The sequence below is a fragment of the Delphinus delphis genome, chromosome 3, assembly GCF_949987515.2.
Source record: "Delphinus delphis chromosome 3, mDelDel1.2, whole genome shotgun sequence".
Lineage (NCBI taxonomy): Eukaryota > Metazoa > Chordata > Mammalia > Artiodactyla > Delphinidae > Delphinus > Delphinus delphis.
This window is the reverse complement of record NC_082685.1, coordinates 96,722,837-96,743,264: the sequence shown is the minus strand read 5'-3', so window position 1 is coordinate 96,743,264 and position 20,428 is coordinate 96,722,837. Positions and strand designations below refer to the sequence as shown.

Below are 20,428 nucleotides of genomic sequence, written 5' to 3'. Positions count from 1 at the left end.
ACCTAAGACACAAAGCATGTTTCATGTCTTAAATACTATACAAATGCTATTTGATGTATATTTGAGAAGAAATTTGACAGAAGAGACTGATTTACTACACGGATAATTGATAAAGTTTGAGAATTAACTCTTGTTTTGACAACATAAGCAACCAACAATAAAACTCCTCTGAGAGACTACAATTCTGAAACGTGCAAAACTCCAAGAGAAATTGAGAATTAACTTATATATTTGGTTTTATGGAGGATGATAATGGTGTGAACCAGCATGAATCAAATATAAGGGAAAGTCTTGCACGGTTAAACAACGTACAGCTAGTTATGAATTCTTACAACTTTATTACAAGTTATTTGATTCTGAAGAACAAAGTACCTAATAGAAATAAATACAAATTGTTAAGTTCATGTTCTCTATTCTTTTCATTTTACTTGTCATAATGAAAACATAATATCTATTCATCATAATACACTAAAATATGCCAGGGTTCACATTAAAAATACTTGTGTTTAGACTAAAAGTTAATTTACACAGAATAAAGCTTTTTTTTAAAGAAACTTTTATGTGCCCTTAGGTTTCAAACAGAAGGTTTAATAACGCTAATGAAAATACAAGAGTATAAGCCAATCTATATTTACATTACCTTCTATCACATATGAATCTGTAAAGGAGGCTATTAATCTAGAAAGCCATCTGCCAGAGTCTTCATCGTTTCACCCAAAGAAGAAATCTGTTTTTCTTTTCTACCACTACACCTTCTTATTCATCCCATGCCTCTCAGTTATGAGTCTCTATGAGTTGCTTTCCTTTGTTAATTTTTTCAAATATGTTACAAGTGCATTAGTATAGTGAGTAATCCATTTGTCTTCCCCTCCTATTGAATAAAGAAGAATTTCCTAGGCTAAGATTTTAGAGAGACCAGAGCTTTGGGAATCAAATTCCAAATAGCTATGTTAAAGACACAGGTTTTCATTCTCTAGACAAATTCCAAACTTTAAAATCAATTTCTTTTCATTCAACCTTACTTTCCAATTGTTGCGACAGCTAGTTACTATGAAAGTCAGAATCCTATCTATACAGCCAATATTCTAAAAATTAGATACACTCAAAATTTTCACTCTTTTCTCTATGGCAAAATTTTCCCTATCACCCATACCCTTCTGCTACCCAAAATTGTGTGCACTGAGAAAGTATGCCCAGGGAATGAAAAAACTTTTTACATTACCCTAAGCAAGGTAATTACAAATATAAATTTAGTAAAACAGACACATGTTTTGCGTTAGTCTTTTCCAATGTGTGATAAATCATGTATATAAAACCACATTTAAATATAATACATTAAGAATTTGACTTTTTTTTTTCTTTATGATACTGAGAATATATAACTCAGACTACTTCCATTTTTTTCCTGGCTTCCAAGAAGCTAAGGGTCAAATAAATCAGCTGGTCATGACATAATTATAGATTTGCCTCTTTTTGAGCAAATCTATTTCCTTTTCTTTTCCAAGTTCTAGAGTATTGTCTAGTAGAAATTCATGAGTTTTATTATGCATATGTTATTTATCTTAACCTTTTCCAAATCTCTTTTAGGGAACTGGTAGGATACAACGAAAGTATAAATATGTATACAATACAATGAAAGTGTAAATATGTATACATATATCTGTATATGTACATGTAAAGATGTTACAATCAAGGGGGTAAGTTTTGATTTTAATAAAAAATTAACAGAAGTTGACAAATGCTTTTATACATCTTGAAAAATCATTTAAAACCATATACCATAAAATAAAGCAGATTTTATTTTAGCTTACATGTTTGCCATTATCAGTCTTCCTAGGATACTTAAAGGGTGTCAGAGGGTTTAAGAACACAATGGCTGTTTGTGTCAACAGTGAAGCCAAAGTTTATAAAGGCCTATTATGGTTCCAGTGATATTTCCTTCCTATTTTTCCATATCAGCAGAGACATCTTGAGGGAATGCACTGCTATTTGCTGGTGAGATCTTCTGATAGTGAATAGGCTAGTGAATAGGCTAGGACTTCACTGGTGGCTCAGTGGTTAAGAATCTGCCCCCCCCGCCAATGCAGGGGACACAGGTTCGATCCCTGGTCTGCGAAGATCCCACAGGCCGCCGAGCAGCTAAGCCCGTGTGCCACAAGCCACAACTACTGAAGCCCGTGTGCCTAGAGCCCGGGCTCTGCAACAAGAGAAGCCACTGCAATGAGAAGCCCCGGAGCAGCAACTAAGACACAAGGCAGCCAAAAATAAATAAATAAGTAAATAAATTTATTTTAAAACAGAGTCGCTCGCTTGCCGGGCGGGAGTACCTGCGCGCGCAAGGGGCAGCAGGGAATGGAAGCGGAGAACGTGGGCAGGTAAGGTTTTTTTGTGGGTTTTTTTTCACGACAGAAATCTTTATTAAAATGTGTCCTTCAGTAATATCTTAGCATACATACAATATACACATATACATCTGTATACTCTTCGACACACCTCACGGATTGCCACCATCAGTTTAACCAACAAATTAAAACTAAAAAAAGGGTGGGGGGCAAAGGGGATGCGGGGTGGAACTAAGGGCAAAGTTTCCATGTTTCATCTGGTAAGAAACTGCAAATTTCTCAGAATTCCCCTGGGGAAAGCCTGTGACCAGAGAATCTCTGAAATAAAATACGTAAATCCCTGCCCCCCAGAAAAGATTCCAAAAGATGCAGTTACAAGTGTGCTTCTCAGGAGCATTCATTCCACTTCATACTCTGGCTTCTGTATCTTCCGGCTTCAAGACACTGTCCCCTCAGCTGGGGCAGAGAGGTTCATAGGCGCACTTGGGCTCGGCGCACCTGAGGCTCTGGGTGTTGAGGGGCTGCGGCTTGGCAGCCGGGGGAGACACGCTCATCTGAGGTGATGTCTGGCACATCGTCGGACATCCAGGTCACTGCGGATGCTCTGGGCTGGGCCAGGCTGGTGCCCCAAGGTCTGCTGGCCTGGCAGTCTTTCTGTTCACAGCTTTGGTGTCTGCGGGGGGGGCTCCTCTTCACCGCTGCCACCGCCGCCACCATCACCACCATCACCGCCATCACCACCGCCTTCATTCTCCGCCATGTGCGCATGAACGTGGAGTGAGTCCTCCATGCTGCTTCCACTCACCAGCTGATAGTGGCTTGGTTTGGCTTCACTGTCCACTTGGATCTCCATATTGTTGTATTCCCTGTCCTGTGGGTTGTGGGAACTGATTATGGAACCGGCCAGAGCACGAGTACTTGCGTTGTCACTAATTGCACCAAGACTGGCTGTGTCTTTGGGGAAAATTTCCTTTAGGACATCGGCTCTGACTTCTAACCTGCTGTATTTTCCCTTGCCACTGGAAAGAATGCCACCAGTCTGTGCGCCCCCTGAGAGGGCTGCAAAGCTGTCTGTTTTGCTCTATGGACCTTGCGTAACACTGAGTCCATCTGCAGGGCTTCCACTGGTGCTCAACATGCGAGTTAGACCTTCAATGCTACTTTCCCCAATGCTGGGATTCTTGAGGCCTCTAGTTTCTTGAGAAACTAGAATCTTGAGAATAAAGTATTATCAAATGTAAAGCATGTAACATTTCACCTGTCATTTAAGAGGATTTACCTTGAGTTTTCGAAGGAGAATAGTCACTTTCCTCAAAACTTTAAAATGAGTTCTACCCGAATAAATGTTAGAGGGCAACAAAATTATGCTCTCCTAAACTTGATACATTTTAAAAATCACGTCAAGCATGGTTAAAGTTAAATATTTGAAATATTTACAAGCAAATAAGTAACCATAGTCATTGATCAACAAATTAGAGGCAAACTTCATGTGCTTTTTATCATCTTCAAGGCTTTTATGAGTACATGAATCTAACCACACCTGCCTTATTTTCACCTGAAGATAACTCATTATTTTGTGAGTTCATAAGGCTATTATTAATATATTTTATATCTGCATAGCATGTTTCTGTTTACAAAGGATTTTCACTCATAGATGACCTCGCTCAAGCCTCACCATTCTGGGAAAACAGATTATATTTACATTAAAAGCATTGGATGAAGTTAACAAATAGACCAAATACACAGAGTTAAATCAGGCTGATTAAGACTATAGGATTTAAATATTCTGAAAGCCTTGCAAACCCAAGACTGTGTGCACTTTATCACCAAGATCACTGAAAAGCCTTTACGAAGTAATATTTATATGGAACATGTTCACCATCCAATGTTCTCTAGGATAAACTATGAGCTGTTAACATGGACAAACACAGAAGGAGCATACAGGCAGAGAATAAAAGATGTGATAAATGTACATAACTTAAGAAAAAATTTTAGTCTTTTATCAGCTACAGCCCAGATACTTAGGAGTGCATTTTCTTATTTCAGTTCAAGATAATAATAAGGTAGATTTTGTTGTTGTTGTTGTTTTTGTTTTTGTTTTTGTTTTTGTTTCTTGCGGTACGTGGGCCTCTCACTGTTGTGGTCTACTCCCGTTGCGGAGCACAGGCTCCGGACGTGCAGGCCCAGCGGCCATGGCTCATGGGCCCAGCCGCTCCGCGGCATGTGGGATCCTCCCGGACCGGGGCACAAACCCGTGTCCCCTGCATCGGCAGGTGGACTGTCAACCGCTGTGCCACCAGGGAAGCCCAGTAGATTTTAATTTATATAAAATCTACCTAAGAACACTCTGAGGTAGGTAATATTATCATGCCCATTTTATTCATGGGGAAATTATGAAACAGATTAAAACATGTCACTTGAAATCACATACCTAATAAGTAGCCAAGGTGAGATTCAAACCCAGGCAGTCTGGCTCCCTACAAATTGCCTCACCCACTCCACTGCCTTGAGAAGTTATCTGTTACTGTGAACGGGAACTTGAAGCTGTATGAAGGAAAGGGGAGGGCAGGGGCTTATATTATGATCAGGTGGTACCCATAGGCATGATTTGAGGGAAAAACAAGTAAGACACCCTTTAAAATACTCACTTCACTGGCTTTCCATCATTAGAGTTTCCTTCTTAGGATCTGTTATCAAAAATCTCCTATCTTATGAAGGTATTCAGGAATATGTACAATCACTATCCAATACCTTAGTTTTTAACCAATATCTTGGAGATAACAATGACTCTTACGGCACCTACATGAAAGAAAATAAAATTCCACGTTCAGGGTCATGCCTAAACCGGAACCCTCCAAGAGGAAAAAGCAACCAAAAGAGCCCGCTCCACGTTTGGGCCTCGGATCAGGGCAGGAGGTGAATGGCATGGAAAGGAACTTTCTGAACACATAAAATAGCACCCAGAGAAACTGAGACCTAGCCATGAGGGTGGTCATTGATCAAATGAGGCCAGATGGATGGAAGGGAAAAGGCAAGACTTCTAAGGCTTTCAAATTGGGGGCAGAGACCTTGGCAATAAGAAACTGTTGGAAAGCTTTCAGAGACGGTTCGAAATAGAAAGGCAGGTTGGTTCATTTGTCAGCAGCAGAAGTATGAGGTGGAGTCTGGCCAGAGCTTCGAGACCTTGAATCTCAAGATTGAGAGATGGCAGGCAATCAAAATACAGGGAGTGGCACCAAGAGTGTCCTTATTCACAGCACACCCTAGAATAATACAGTCCAGGGATTCGGAATGATCAACGGCAGAGAAGTTCTTGCTTATGACATTTCCAGGACACAGCGGCCTCACAGAATCTCAAGTTTTATCACAGACACAACTTGACTGGAGATGACAATTTCGATATACAACATCTGCTTTCCTGTTACCACTACCCACAGGAGCTCAGAGGGGATGTGAAAATAAAAATTCACTCTTCTAAAAGAGATATTTCATATCTATTTCTAAAAGAATAAAAAGAGAGAGACTATTGTGACAGAAGACAAGAGAAAATAGAAAGCAGGAGATATTTGGCAATGGTGGAGAGCAAAGGAAATGGAGCTCCCTGGGCAGCATGCTTTTAGAAAGGGGTTCTGTTGGTGACCTGCACTTTTCTAGGAGGAAAGAGAGAATTAAAGGATGCACATAAAATCAGAGAAGGAAAGGAGGGAGGAGAAAGGGTTTCAGAAGCAGTACCAATTTGACAGGCAGACACTATAAAAGGTATAGGTTTGAATCCAGATGCCCTGTTAAAAGAGCACAGGGGCTGTCTGAAATAAACAACATGGTGAAGAGTAGGCAAAAAATGCCTAAGCTAAGAGGTAAATCATAATTCCTAGACCCAGATTTCAATGGTAGCATTATATCTCTTGGTGCAAAGACTACTTTATACCTATAGAAACTAGAGTGATATATGAGTTAATTCCCAAAGGAGAATTAAAGATCTGGGAAGATGAGTATGCCAGCTAGGAGACCGCATTCTAAAAATGTTCATTTGTTTTCTTTAGATGTGATCCCTCACCTTTTTGAAATTTCTACCTTGGGCCAAATAGGAGACCACTGAGGTACTCAGGGTGCTTGTTCATTCCTGAATATTTTCATCATTATCAAGAGTAAGTGTCAAATTTTGAAGTGCCTGATAAAACATACATCTTGGAAACCTAAATATATTTTGCATTGAGATCCCTAAGTCTGTGCTAAATAAACGCAGAGAGATACAGCTTATTCTAGATGAAAACGAAAGTAACTCATATCTATTCCTTTTATTAGAAGATAAGAGAGACTGGGAAATTTGAGTTAAATTTTTATAATACATTAGCCCTCTTTTACATAGTCTTAAGAGTTTTTCTTACTTAGTTCTTCTTAAACTATATTTCAACAATGACAATAATAATAACAGCAGTTATCATTCATTGTTTATACTGTGCCATTACAGATAAGGAAACGGAAGCATCACTGTCTCAAGCAATTTCCCCAAGAATACACAGAGCTGGAAAGTGGCAGAGCTGAAGTTTGCACACGGATGTCTGAAGTTCACATCCTTAACTACCTAAGCTCAGTGCTGCCAGCTGGGACTACAATAATGGACAATTCATGGTTCAGTCCTCAAGCAGTCCAATGACGAGTGAAGAGACAGGGGAAAAAGAACAGATATAATCCATAAGAGTATGAAGGAGTTCTGTAAGAAACATAGACTTAGCACTAATAGTCTGAGTATGAACAGTGAAGGCGGGTATGTCTGCACTGGACCACAGAATGAGGAGCCAAGTGGAGAAGGGTTGGGAAGAGCTGGGGGCGGAAAGTATCCAGCCAGGAGAGCCAGTTACCTGCTGATTGAATTCAGTCTAAACATAAATGAAATGAATCACTGATTGGCATCACCAATGAGGAAGATTCTATGTTTAATGGTCACTTTTTCAAAACAGCCCAACGCCCCCATTATTCTTAAGATATGTTCAGTTTTATTAAGCTTCCTTTTTATTCTGTTCAATTTTTTTAATTAAGAGTAAAACCAGAGGAACTTCAATAACGACCCTCAGATTGATGCTACTTTATTGATTACTGGCTTTGGGTTTGGGCAGTCCAGCTAACTGGGTGTCTGACCACTGTATATTTCAAAGCAGTTTTCTAAATTTCACTAGTAAGAAAATTATTAATTCAAATCCAAAGCTTCGCTTCAAATAGATTGCTTTTCTTTCTCCCCCTCCTTATCTCCAGGGCTATGGTTTGTTACTGAGGAAATTAAACTGAGCAGGAACAAGTTGTTTTTCAAAGACCACTTTTAAGATTTAGTACTTTGCAATATCAATAAGATTAGATCTACACAAATTAACTTAGCAATTTAGAAGTATCTAACAAAACATAAAAGGTGTATAACCTAAAACAGAGCAGTCTAACTACTCAGTGTTTACCTGATAGAAATGCCCACACAGGTGGGCACAATGAGGCACGCACAGGGAGGTTCAATGCAGTGTACCTACTGGTAAGAGCAAAAGCTGGATGCAACATAAATGATCACCTACCAGGCAATAGTTAAATAGGGATTCTGGATAGCAGTTAGAAACAACGAGGTAAGTCTTTATGGACTAACACAGTAAGATCTCTAAGACACGTTAATGAAAACCATCAAGTTGTGGAATATGTACAGTATAGACACTAATTATGTAGAAACATCACACACTCACACCCACTCATGTATGTATTTATGTAGCGACCTCTTTCTCGATCTATATGTAATGTACATTTATACATACACATGCATACATATATACATATATATATTTAATGCATAGTGACTGGGGTTGAGGGAAGTATTCAAGCGACTTTGTCCCCATTTATTTACTTAATTGCTATAAAAACAATATCTATGTTACTTGTAGAGTCAGAAATAAAATAGAAAGTTTTAAAATTTTTTAAATAAATTAAAAACTAAATATACTTTCAATTTATCATAAATTAATCTACTGCATTCCATTTTTAACCAACTTATTAAAGTTAAATAGCCTGTAATTCTTAGAGATTTTCCCCCTCTTGAAAAAAAACAGATCAGACTTTTGCATTTTGCAGACTTGTATGTCCCAGGCTCGTGTCCTGATAGAAATTCAGTTTTATGGGTGTCCAAGCATGGTTGGGAACTCAGGGAGCAGCACATGCTCTCTTCCTTTACTCAGCACCACAAAATGGGTGTTTAATAAATATAAAAGAACAAAGGAATGAACCAACCAATAGATAAATGACAACATCGGTAAATATTATACTCATGTTTCCTAGCATTGGTCAGGATTGAAAACCCGGCAATTTTCAGAGAGGAATTACAGAATATTCAAGGAAAAACTAAAATCTCTTTTATTCTAAGCTACACTGTTATATTGATCTTGTTAATGATGCTAAGTATTGATCTCCAGAAGCAAATTAAGACTCATGTCATAGACTTTCATCCCTCTCCAGCCCTGGACATTAAGTCATTAATTTTCCTGTCAGGTTTTTTTTTTTTAATCCAAGTAGTACTTAATTATCATAAAATGACTTTTTAGGGATAGCTTCTAAACCCTCGTTAGCCATTAAGTATAAATAATTTTTTTAATTCAACCACTGTTTCAATTTAATTATTTTGGTTTAAAAAAAACTATTGCGCCCTTCATTGGACTTACTGTATACCTTTTGCTACTCAAAGTATGGTTCTAGGACTAGCAACATCAGCTTATCATGAAAGTTCTTTAGCAACAGACAATCTCAGATATCACCCAAGACCTACTGAATCAAAATCTGTTTTTAATAAGATTCTTCAGTGGTTCATATACACATTAAAGTTGGAGAAGCACTGCCATATACTACTCTTTTGTTATTATTGAAATTAACTTTTTAAATTATAGAGATAACACATGTATATGTTTTTTAAAGTATTAAAGGACCCTACAACCAAAAGCAAAGACAATACAAGAAAACTACAGACCAATATCTCTCATGAACATAGCCACAAAAGTCCTTAACAAAAATATTAGAAACAGAATTAAAGAACGTATTTTTAAAAAGAATTATACACCATGACTGCTATGGTCTAAATGTTTACCCGCCTCAAAATTCACATGTTGGAATCCTAATGCCCAATGTGATGCTGGTAGGAGGTGGGACCTTTGGGTGCTTAGGTCATGAGGGTGGAGCCCTCGTGAATGGGATTATTGTTCTCGTAAAAGAGATCCCACAGAGCTCCCTAGCTCCTTCACCATGTTAAGATACAATGCGAAGTCTGCAACCAGAAAGAGGGCCCTCACCTGACTATGGCACCCCAATGTCAAACTTCCAGCCTCCAGAACCGTGAGAAATAAATTTCTACTGTTGATAAGCTTCCCAGTGTGTGATATTTCATATGGCAGGCTGAACAAACTAAGACAACAGCCAAGGTATACAAAGTTGGTTCAGCATTCAAAAATCGATTAATATAATCCTTCATATCAACAGAACTTTTTAAAATCACATGATCATATCAATAGACACAGAAAAAGCATTTGACAAAATCCAACAATATTCCTGATAAAAATCCTCAGTAAACCAGAAATAGAGGGGAAGTTTCTCAACTTGATTATAAAAAACCTATAAAAACTTACAGCTAATATCCTACTTAATGGTGAGAAACTCAAAGTTTTCCCACTAAGATGAGGTACAAGGCAAGGATGCTCCCTCTTACCACTCCTTTTCAACAGCATGCTGCAAGTCCTTATTAATGCAGTGAGACAAGGAGATAAAAGTTATGCAGACTGGGAAGGAAGAAATAAAACTATCTTTGTTTTGCAAATGACATGATTATCTATGCAGAAAAAGCCAAAAGAATCAATTTTTTTTTTAATTCCTGGAACTAATAAGCAATTACAGCAAGGTTGCAGGATACAAGATTAATATACAAATGTCAACTGCGTTCCTATTTACTAATGATGAATAAGTGTAATTTGCAATTAAAAACACAGTACCATTTATATTAACACCCTCCAAAATAAAATACTAAGGTATAAATCTCACAAAATAGGTGTAAGATCTATATGAGGAAAACTACAAGACTCTGATGAATAAAATCAAAGAAGAACTAAATAAATGGAGAAATACTCCATGTTCATGGATAGGAAGACTCAATATTATCAAAATGTCAGTTCTTCCCAACTTCAGCTATAAATGCAATGCAGTCCCAATCACAATCCCAGCAAGTTATTTTGTGGATATTAACAAACTGATTCTGAAGTTTATATGAAGAGACAAAAGACCTGGGAATAGCCAACACAATATTGAAGGAAAAGAACAAAGTTGGAAGACTGATGCTACTCAACTTCAAGACTTACTATAAAGCTACAGTAATCAATATAGTGTGATGTTGGTGAAAGGATAGACAAATAGATCAATGGAACAGAATAGAGAACCCAGAAATAGAACCATATATATACAGTCAACTGATCTTTGACAAAGGAGCAAAGGCAATGTAATGGACTGTTGGGAAAATTAATAGTCTTGTTCAGGCTTCAGAGGCAACGATAGGCCTTTAACTAAACGAAGACCCTGAAAGAAGCTACATACTGAACTGCTGGACTATGTGCAGGTCAGCAGAAATGGTGCTAGAAAGTCAAATCTGGCCAGTTCCCGGGATCAATGAACACCTCGAGACTTATGACTAAAGTATCAAAGCATTTATGATAATAGCCAGAGCTGCATATTTGCACGTAAGCTGATGATTATGAGCTCACAGCTTGGTGTTAAAAACAGGACTCCTCTAGGCGACACTCTGAAGTCTCACCTGTGGGGTGGACACACTGTCCAGGACCTTCCAATTGGGATTCCAGATTGCTGTTGCAGGGACTTCCCAGCATTGTTTGGATCTGGATGTAGGTGTTTCCCCAATTGGTGATGTATGTACATTTATTTCTCTGTCTGTATATACATATTACTTGTCCTTATATTGTAACTTACTACTTATATAATAAATTTCCTTATTTCTTGCTCATTAAAGTGTGGAGTGGTTATTTTGCTGGTGAATACTCTGAACCTGAAGCTGAAAGTAAGTCTTTCAGCAAAACATGGACAAAGATAGTCTTTTCAACAAACGATGCTGGAACAACTGGACACCCACATGCAAAAAAAAATTAATCTAGACACAGAATTTACATCCTTCATAAAAATTAACTCAAAATGGATCATAGACCTAAATGTAAAATGCAAAACTCTAAAACTCCTGGAAGATAACAAAGGAAAAACCTGGATAACCTTGGGTATGGTGATGACTTTTTAGGTAAAATACCAAAGATACAATTCATGAAAGAAATAATTGATAAGCCGGCTTTCATTAAAATTTAAAACTTCTGCTCTTTAAAAAACGATGTCAAGACAATAAGAAGACAAGCCACAGACTGGGAGAAAATATTTGCAAAAAAGACATCTGATAAAGACTATTATCCAAAATATATAAAGAACTCTTAAAACTCAACAATAAAGCACAATAAAGCACAATATTTTTAAATGGGCCAAAGACCTTAACAGACTCCTCACCAAAGAAGATATACAGATGGAAAATAAGCAAATAAAGGAAATGCAAATTAAAACAACAATCAGATACCAGATACATCTATTAGAATGACCAAAATCTGGAACACTGACAATACCAAGTTCTGGCAAGGATGCAGAGTAACAGAAATTTTCATCCATTGCTGGTGGGAATGCAAAAACAATACAGCCACTTTGGAAGACAGTTCGGCAGTTTCTTACAAAACCAAACACTCCTACCATATGATCCAACAATCATGATCCTTGATACTTACCCAAAGAGGTGAAAACTTAAGTCCACACATAAACTTGTACACAGATGTTTACAGCAGCTTTATTCATAACAGCCAGAACACTGAAGCAACCAAGGTGCCCTTCAGTAGATGAACTGATAAATAAACTGTGGCACATCCAGACAATGGATGGGTAGAGGCTGGAAGACAATGGAATGTTATTTCATTAAAATATTATTTAGTGATAAAATTATATGAGCTATCAAGCCATGAAAAGACATGAAGGAACTTTAAATGCGTGCTATTAACTGAAAGAAGTCAATCTGAAAAGGCTACAAACTGTATGATTCCAACTATTTGATATTCCAGAAAAGGCAAAACTATGGAGATAGTAAGTGGTTGCCAGGGGTTGGGAGAGATGAATACGTGGAGCACAGAGGATTTTTAGGGCCATGAAAATACTCTGTATATTATAATGGTGGATGTATGTCATTATGCATATGTCCAAATCCATAGAACGTACACCACCAAGCATGAACCCTACCATAAACTATGGACTTTGAGAGATTATGATGTGTCAGTATAGGTTTGTCAAACTTAACAAATGTAACCACGCTGGTGGGGGATGTTGACGATGGAGGAGGCTATGCATAGGTGGGGTAGGGAATACAGGTATGCCCCGCTTTTCCAAAGTCCACTTTATGGCTTTTATGAGAGACCTACATTAGTACATGTTTTCATTAACTGAAAGAAACCCAAAGAGGACTTTTGCTTTTACCAAAAAAGGCAAAAAGCAAAATTAGCACTCAGCCTTTGTTCTGCAGTGAGGTGTTACAAAGGCAGCTCGCACCCTGAGCAGCGAAAGTGGCATCTCCAAGCTCCTTCCCTGGGAACTACTCAGCATCTCAACATTAAGCCATCATAGCTTTGAACTGTGTCGTTACTTTATCTTGATTTATTTTGTGCATCCATCCAAAAAGATGTGTCTTAAGGTAATTGCTTCTTTGCTTTAGGACACTTCAGTTTAGAAAGGGTTTTATGGGAACACTCTACTTCCAGATAGTGGGGGAAACCTGATATGGAAAATCTCTGTACCTTCCACTCAAATTTGCTGTGAACTTAAAACTGTTCTTAAAAAAAAAAGTACAAAAGGACATAAAATGAAGAGTGTTTCTCCCCACCACCTACTCCAGTTTCAATGCCCAGAAACTGTGAATACAAAGTTTCTTTATTACTGTTTTTTCCTAATTTTTCAGATAGTTGGTTGAAGATATTGCTATTTTGTGTTCTAGCACCTGGACTTAGGATGAAAAATCTGATTCATATTTCTAACATTGCTTTGTAGGTAACCCATTTGTTTTCACTGGAAACTTTTCAGATTTTCTCTTATCCTTGGAGGGATGGGATTTCCCCTAGAAAGTATCCAAATTATTTTCTCCTAGAACTTTTTTTTTTCACTTATCTTACTTGACATACTTACCAGACTTTTTCAATATTAAGAAATAACCTTTCTTAAGCCTGAAGAAATTTTCTTCTACTATGTCTTTGATTATTTCCTGTGTTTCACTGCCCCCTTTCTCTGCTTTGGAATCCTGAGCTAATATTCAGTTAGCATCAATTCTGACTGGATAGCCTCCATTTGATCAGTCTATGCCTATGCCATATCAGTGGTTAAATATCTTGAATGGTACCTCCAACTAGATTTATTCCTTGGGTCCTTAAAGACTTTCACTCTCATATTTTCCAGTTCTGTGGTATGTTTCTGTAATGGACTGAACTGTGGCCCCCAAAAGATATGTCCATCTCAAACCTCAGAATATAACCTTATTTGGCAAAAGGGTCTTTGAAGATGTAATTAAAGTAAGGATCTCTAGATGGGACCAACCTGGATTAGGGTGAGCCCCAAATCCAACGGCAAATCCTTAGAAGAGGAGAGAAATAGATACACTGGCATACAAGAGAAGGCCATGTGAAGATGGAGAGACAGAGATTGAAATGATGGATCTACAAGTCAGGGAACACCGAGGACTGCCAGCAGTCACCAGAAGCTAAGAGAGAAACATGGAACAGATTCTCCCTCAGAGCCTCCAGAAGAAACCAGCCCTGCTGATACCTTGATTTTGTACTTCTGGCCTCCAGAACTGTGAGAATATAATCCTGTTATTTTAGCACCATGTTTGTGGTAATTTGTTAAGGCAGTCCTAAGAAATTAACAGTTTCCTTCACTTTATCTTCCAGATTCTTACTTTATTTTCAACTACAAGCATCTCATGATTTAGCCAACTCAAACTTTATTACAATTTATTATTATATATTTAACTTCCCAGATTATTTTAATTTTGATTGCTTATTTTCTCATATCATGTTTATATTAATTTATGGATGCAAAAAAGTTAGAATCTTCCTGAAGATATTAATTTAAAAACTTTAATTTCTATTTTGTTCATTTTTTGGTCTAGAATCATCTCTCCTGGTTCATCTTTCATTTTGCTGGGTCTTCTCAAGTATCTGGTATATTTTACATCCATTTATGTTTATGAATCACAGACTACACTTGTTGGTATAAATAGGCTTACATTTCTTCTATGGTTTTATAAGTCCATTTTCCCAGCTTGTCTCCCCTTTGTGTGCGTGCATGTCTGACACGTGCATATATGTTAGGGCAAAGGGAAGCTGACACATGTACTGCGGCTGCTAACTTCAACTAGAAGTCTGTATCAACTACTTCACATTACATTCTTTTAATTTCTCTAATAAAATAAATTCCTGCAGAATAGTGATTTGTTTTTATTTACTTTTCCTATAGAAATTATTATAAATGAACATTTTAAAATTAATTGTATAAATTAATTGGTGGGTTAGTAAGTAAATGAGTGAGTGAAAGAAATCCAGCAAAATAAGTTAAAAGCTAACCTGCTCAAGTGAAGGCAAAACTCAATGCTTTCACTATTTGAAAAGAAAAGTGGCAGAAGTGAATTGTGACTTAATATACATGTAAGTAAAAAGCATTAATCTTCAGTTTTCAATTAATATGCCATTTTAATGAAAAATTCATTTCACTGGATCAGATAGCTCACAATGTCTTTTCTATTGCAGAATATTCAATATTTATCATTTTAGAACTTGTATCTTCAGGACACATTTTATTAGATTTTTGCAAATGCATGGATTACTAACTATACAGACAGATGTGCATCAGTTTGTACTTTGAAAATGATTACCACCTATGCAGAGAGATGTGCATCAGTTTTTACTTTGAAAATGTACTTTGAAAATGTATTATGCAAATTCACCATCCAAGTTTCGTGCCTGAAAATCAGTCCCTCGGCAGGTTAAATGGAATGATCTGTGAGGGCTCTGATCTGAGTGCCTTGAATTAATAATTGGATATTTTCCAAATTGAAAAACATTTTTAAAAGTGACTCAAAGTCAATTTCTTCCATTCCTTTATGACTTATAACCCTAAAGCCAGAAGTGGAAAGAGGGAAAGGATCAGCTTCGTTGACTGGAGACATTCAAGCTGGTCTTAGAGGATATGAGGGTATTCACCAGATATGAGAGAAAAGAAAGGGCACTCCAGGCAGAGGAAGCAAAGAAACCCTCAAATAACTAGGATTAAAACATCTTCACCATGATAAATGGCATCTATGAAAAACCCACAGCCAGCATCATACTTAATGGTGAAAGTCTGCATACTTTCCCCTAAGACTAGGAACAAGCAAGAATGTCTTCTTCACTTCTATTCAACATTGCACTGGAGATTCTTTCCAGAACAATTAACAAGAAAATAAAAAGCATCCAGATTGGAAAGGAAGAAGTAAAACAATCTCAATTTGCAGATGACATGATCTTAAACATACAAAATCCAGAGGAACTCACTACAAAACTATTAGGAATAATAAGTTTAGCAAGGTTCCAGGATATAAAATTAATACATAAAAAAATCAATTGTATATAGAGTAGCAATGAGCAAACTGAAAATGAACTTAATAAAACAATTCCATTTACAATAGCATCAAAAAGAATTTTAAAACTTAGGAATAAAATTACAAAATAAGTGCAAAATTATATTCTGAAAACTATACAACATTCTCCAAAGAAATTAAGAAGACCTAAATAAATGAAAAGATATTATTCATGGATCAGAAGGCTTAATATTGTTAAAATGGCAACTCTCCCCAAATTTCTCTATAGATTCAATACCATTTCTATCAGAATCCCAGTTAGCATCTTTGCAACATTTGATAAGATAATCCTAAAATTAATATGGAAATCCAAAGAAATCAGAATATCCAAAACAATTTTGAAAAAGAAGAAACTTGTGGGACTCACACTTCCTAATTTCAAAACTTTTCTACAAAGACACAGTAATCAAGACAGTGTGATACTATTATGAGGGTAGAAATAAAGATGAATGGAATAGAGTTGAGAGTCCAGAAATAAACCCTCACAATTATGGTCAGTTAATTTTTGAAAAGGGTACCAAGAAAATTTAAAGGGGAAAAAATAGTCTATTCAGTAAGTGGTGCTGGGACAACTAGATATCCACATACAAAAGAATGAAATTTTACCCCTACCTCACAAAATTATACAAAAATTAAGTTGAAGTGTATCAAATTCCTAAATGCAAGAGGTAAACCATAAAACTCCTAGAAGAAAACATAGGTGTAAATCTTCATGATCTCATATTAGGAACAGTTTCTTAGATAGAACATTAAAAGCATAAGCAACAAAAGAAAAAATAATTTGTACTTCATCAAATTTTAAATCATTTTGTGTTTCAAAAGATACCATCGAGAAAGTGGAAAGATAACCCATAGAACAGGAAAAACATTCACAAATCATATGGAACTTGTGTCTAGAATACATTAAAAAACTCTTACAACTCAATAATAAAAACTAAATAATAAAAAGACAAGTGTGCCAATTAAAAATAGGTAAAGAATCTGAACAGACATTTCTCTAAAGAAGATATACAAATGGCCAATAAGCACATGAAAAGATGCTCAACATCATATCCAACAGGGAAATGCAAATCAAAGCCACAAGTAAATACCATTTCACACCACCAAGATTGCTATAATCAAGAAGACAGATGATACCAAGTGTTGGCAATGATGTGAGAAATTGGAATCCATATATTACCGGTGGGAATGCAAAATAGTGCATCAACTTTGGATAACAGTCAGGGAACTCCTTGAAAGTTTAAACACAGAGTTACCATATGACCCAGCAATTCCACTTCTAGTTATATACCCAAGAGAAATGAAAACATAAGTACAAATAAATACAAATGTTCACAGAATCATTATTCGTAAGAGCCAAAAAGTGAAAAACCCATTCATTAATAAATCAATAAATAAAATGTGGTATATCCATATATGGGAATATTACTTGGCAATAAAAATAAGGTGCTGATACATGCTAAAACATGGATGAACCTTGAAAGTGTTATGCTAAGTGAAAGAAACTAGAAACAAAACACTACATATTGTATCATTCCATTTGTACAAAATGTTCAGAACAGGAAAATCTATACTGACAGAATGTGGATTAGTGGTTGCCTAGGACTCAGGAGATTAGAAGGAAATGGAGACTTAGCGGTAAGGGATATGGAATTTATTTGTGTGTGTGGGGGTGATGAAAATATTCCCAAATTGTGATGACAGCTGGACAACTCTACGAGTATACTAAAACCATTGAATTATACATTTAAAATGGGTGAATTTTATCGTATATGCATTATATCTCAATGAAGCTGTTTTAAGAAAAAAAAAAACTTTAAAGAATCCCTAACCACTCAGAGTCATGGAATTTCAGAGATAAAAGGACATTTACAGCCTTTATTTTATAGATTTTTTTTTAAAAGACAACTGGAGAGTTTTGTATTAGATCACAGAACTTGAAGAGTATCTACACCAGCCGCATAGCACAGAGAGATCAGCTAGGTGGTTTGTAACCACCTAGAGGGGTGGGATAGGGAGGGTGGGAGGGAGGGAGGGAGACGCAAGAGGGAAGAGATATGGGAACATATGTATATGTATAACTGATTCACTTTGTTATAAAGCAGAAACTAACACACCATTGTAAAGCAATTATACTCCAATTAAAGATGTTAAAAAAATTGAATTATTTCATGTATTAAATGTTGATATATATATGATTTCAGAAATCGGTTTATCAATATTACTTTTACCATAACTCATGAGCTTGATTGCCCCACAAGGACATCCCACTAATTCTCATGTATAATATGACCAAAGTGGAATTTTTTATTTTCCCCATTGTCTTCCAATATTCCCAACTTTAGCTAATAGCGTCAGCATTTTCCAAGTTACTAAGTCAAAATATTGACGGGAAAATTTTTTACTCCTTTCTTTCTCCCTTTTCCCCTTCCCAGGTCAATCAGCCATCAAACCCCAGCCATATTATTCAGAAATCCATTCTCACTGTGATCTTCTCATTGTAGTCTATTGTCTCTGAACTACCGGTAGCCTGCCAAGAAATATCTCCATGTGCCAGGCCCCTCCTTCCCTCCCTCTGTCTCCTTCTCACCTACATCCTTCCTACTGTCATCAGTTACTGTCCTTAAAGATAACTCTTCTACTCAAAAGCCTTCAGAGAATCCCCATAATTCACAGAATGAAGTCCAGATTCCTCAGCACAGCCTTCAACCCCTTCCATTGTCTGGTCTAAATTTACTCTTTAAGGCTCCACCTAAAAAATGGATTATTTGACATTTCCAAACATACCTAAGACTCATCAATCTTTAACTATGTTTTAACTCATGTTAGGCCACCTCACTGCCAACCCTGGAGTGTTCCCACCCCCGTCCTAATTATCTTTCAAGTCCCTGTTTAAACATTACTCCCTCTAGGAACCTCTTTTTAATATCATCTCTACTCCAAAGTCTCAGTCAAAGTTAATGCTATCTTTCTTAATAATTCTATTTCATTTTACCTCTCTTATCCATTTTATACATACTTACTCATACTATTGATACAGTCAAAAAAATAGGCATTTCCCCTGCTAAATTACAACCTCCCATTTTTTTTATTACACACAGCTCTTAGCATATAAATGCTGCACAAATGTTTATTGAATTGTGGCATCACCACATTTAACTTAAAAGATAAAAAGTATTATACTGACAGGTAGTATATAATATTATACAACATAAAATTGACTCTGACAAAAAAAAAGTGTACTTTTTACCTTTCTTGCCAGATACAATGCCTAGTGTAGTAAAAGTTATAAGGAAGTAAACATATTTAATAGAAATTCTTAAGGTTATATTACGGTTAATAAAACAAACAATAAAATTGTTTCATCTCTTTCTTTTTTTATTACAGCACACACATATACAAAAAGATGGAGCCATCTTTGTTCTATTTTTAGATCCTCATATAATCAGAATGAAGTCTATAAGGAGTACACAAGGGTGAGGGAGTAGCTTGAGGGGGTAAAAGAAAACCAGTATGATGCTGTTTCTATTTAAAGGTCCTAACCATGACCCTCAGCTCTGATCAGCAGTATGACTTAGAAGCTCGACTCTGGCTGCTCAATTTCCCTCAGTGACTTGCAACTTCTGTGTACTGAGGGCTATTTTCTAGTCCTGCCACAGACCCTATATATGTGAGTTTAAATTCTTCTATTTTTGCCACTTTGATGCTGCAAAATACTAAGGATTTTTCCAAAGAATAAAATCAGGTCAGAAAAAAATAGCTGTGCTAAGCTAATTTCTCCCTTTGCCAAAAGAGCTCAAGACAATATATTCACAGTGGATGAAAATAAGAGAGCATAAAATATCAAACAGGAACATCCTGTCCTGTAAATGCTTGACTCTCCAACGTAAATAAATTCAGTTTATACCAGTTTGGAGAGAGGAAGGACTAACTGCCATTAGTTTGAGGCCACTTGGAGAATCAAAATCCTCTGTTATATCAAATGATATTATAAAGTATTACCATATAAAAAGTGAAAAAACTCTTTGTGTTACTTTTCTCATTAAGAAATCAAGTTTATGAATTTCTGAGATATCACTGGCATTAATTCCATAAATTTCCTTTGAATCAATGACCACTTCAATTATCTCTACTAATAACTCGCCACCAGAGAAAAATTAACTCTCCAAGGAAGTAATTTACATTAGATTATCTATTGTACATTTCACAGCAGAGTTTTCTTTGAATTACATGGAGTTCATTGGTTTGGGATTACCTTTAGAGTTTTTGTCAGAGAAATAATATGTTATTCATCTATTTGTCCACTTTCCAAATAACATATAACATAAACATA

General features: G+C 36.4%; 1 protein-coding gene and 1 pseudogene across 1 annotated transcript in view; both read right to left on the bottom strand.

Moving 5' to 3' along the window:
- MCTP1 (multiple C2 and transmembrane domain containing 1) overlaps window positions 1-20,428 on the bottom strand; it is a 546,887-nt gene that overhangs the window by 449,419 nt on the left and 77,040 nt on the right. The gene's annotated exons all lie outside the window — the stretch shown is intronic.
- Window positions 2,750-20,428, bottom strand: part of LOC132421624 (E3 ubiquitin-protein ligase RNF19B pseudogene) — a 75,176-nt pseudogene continuing 57,497 nt past the window's right edge.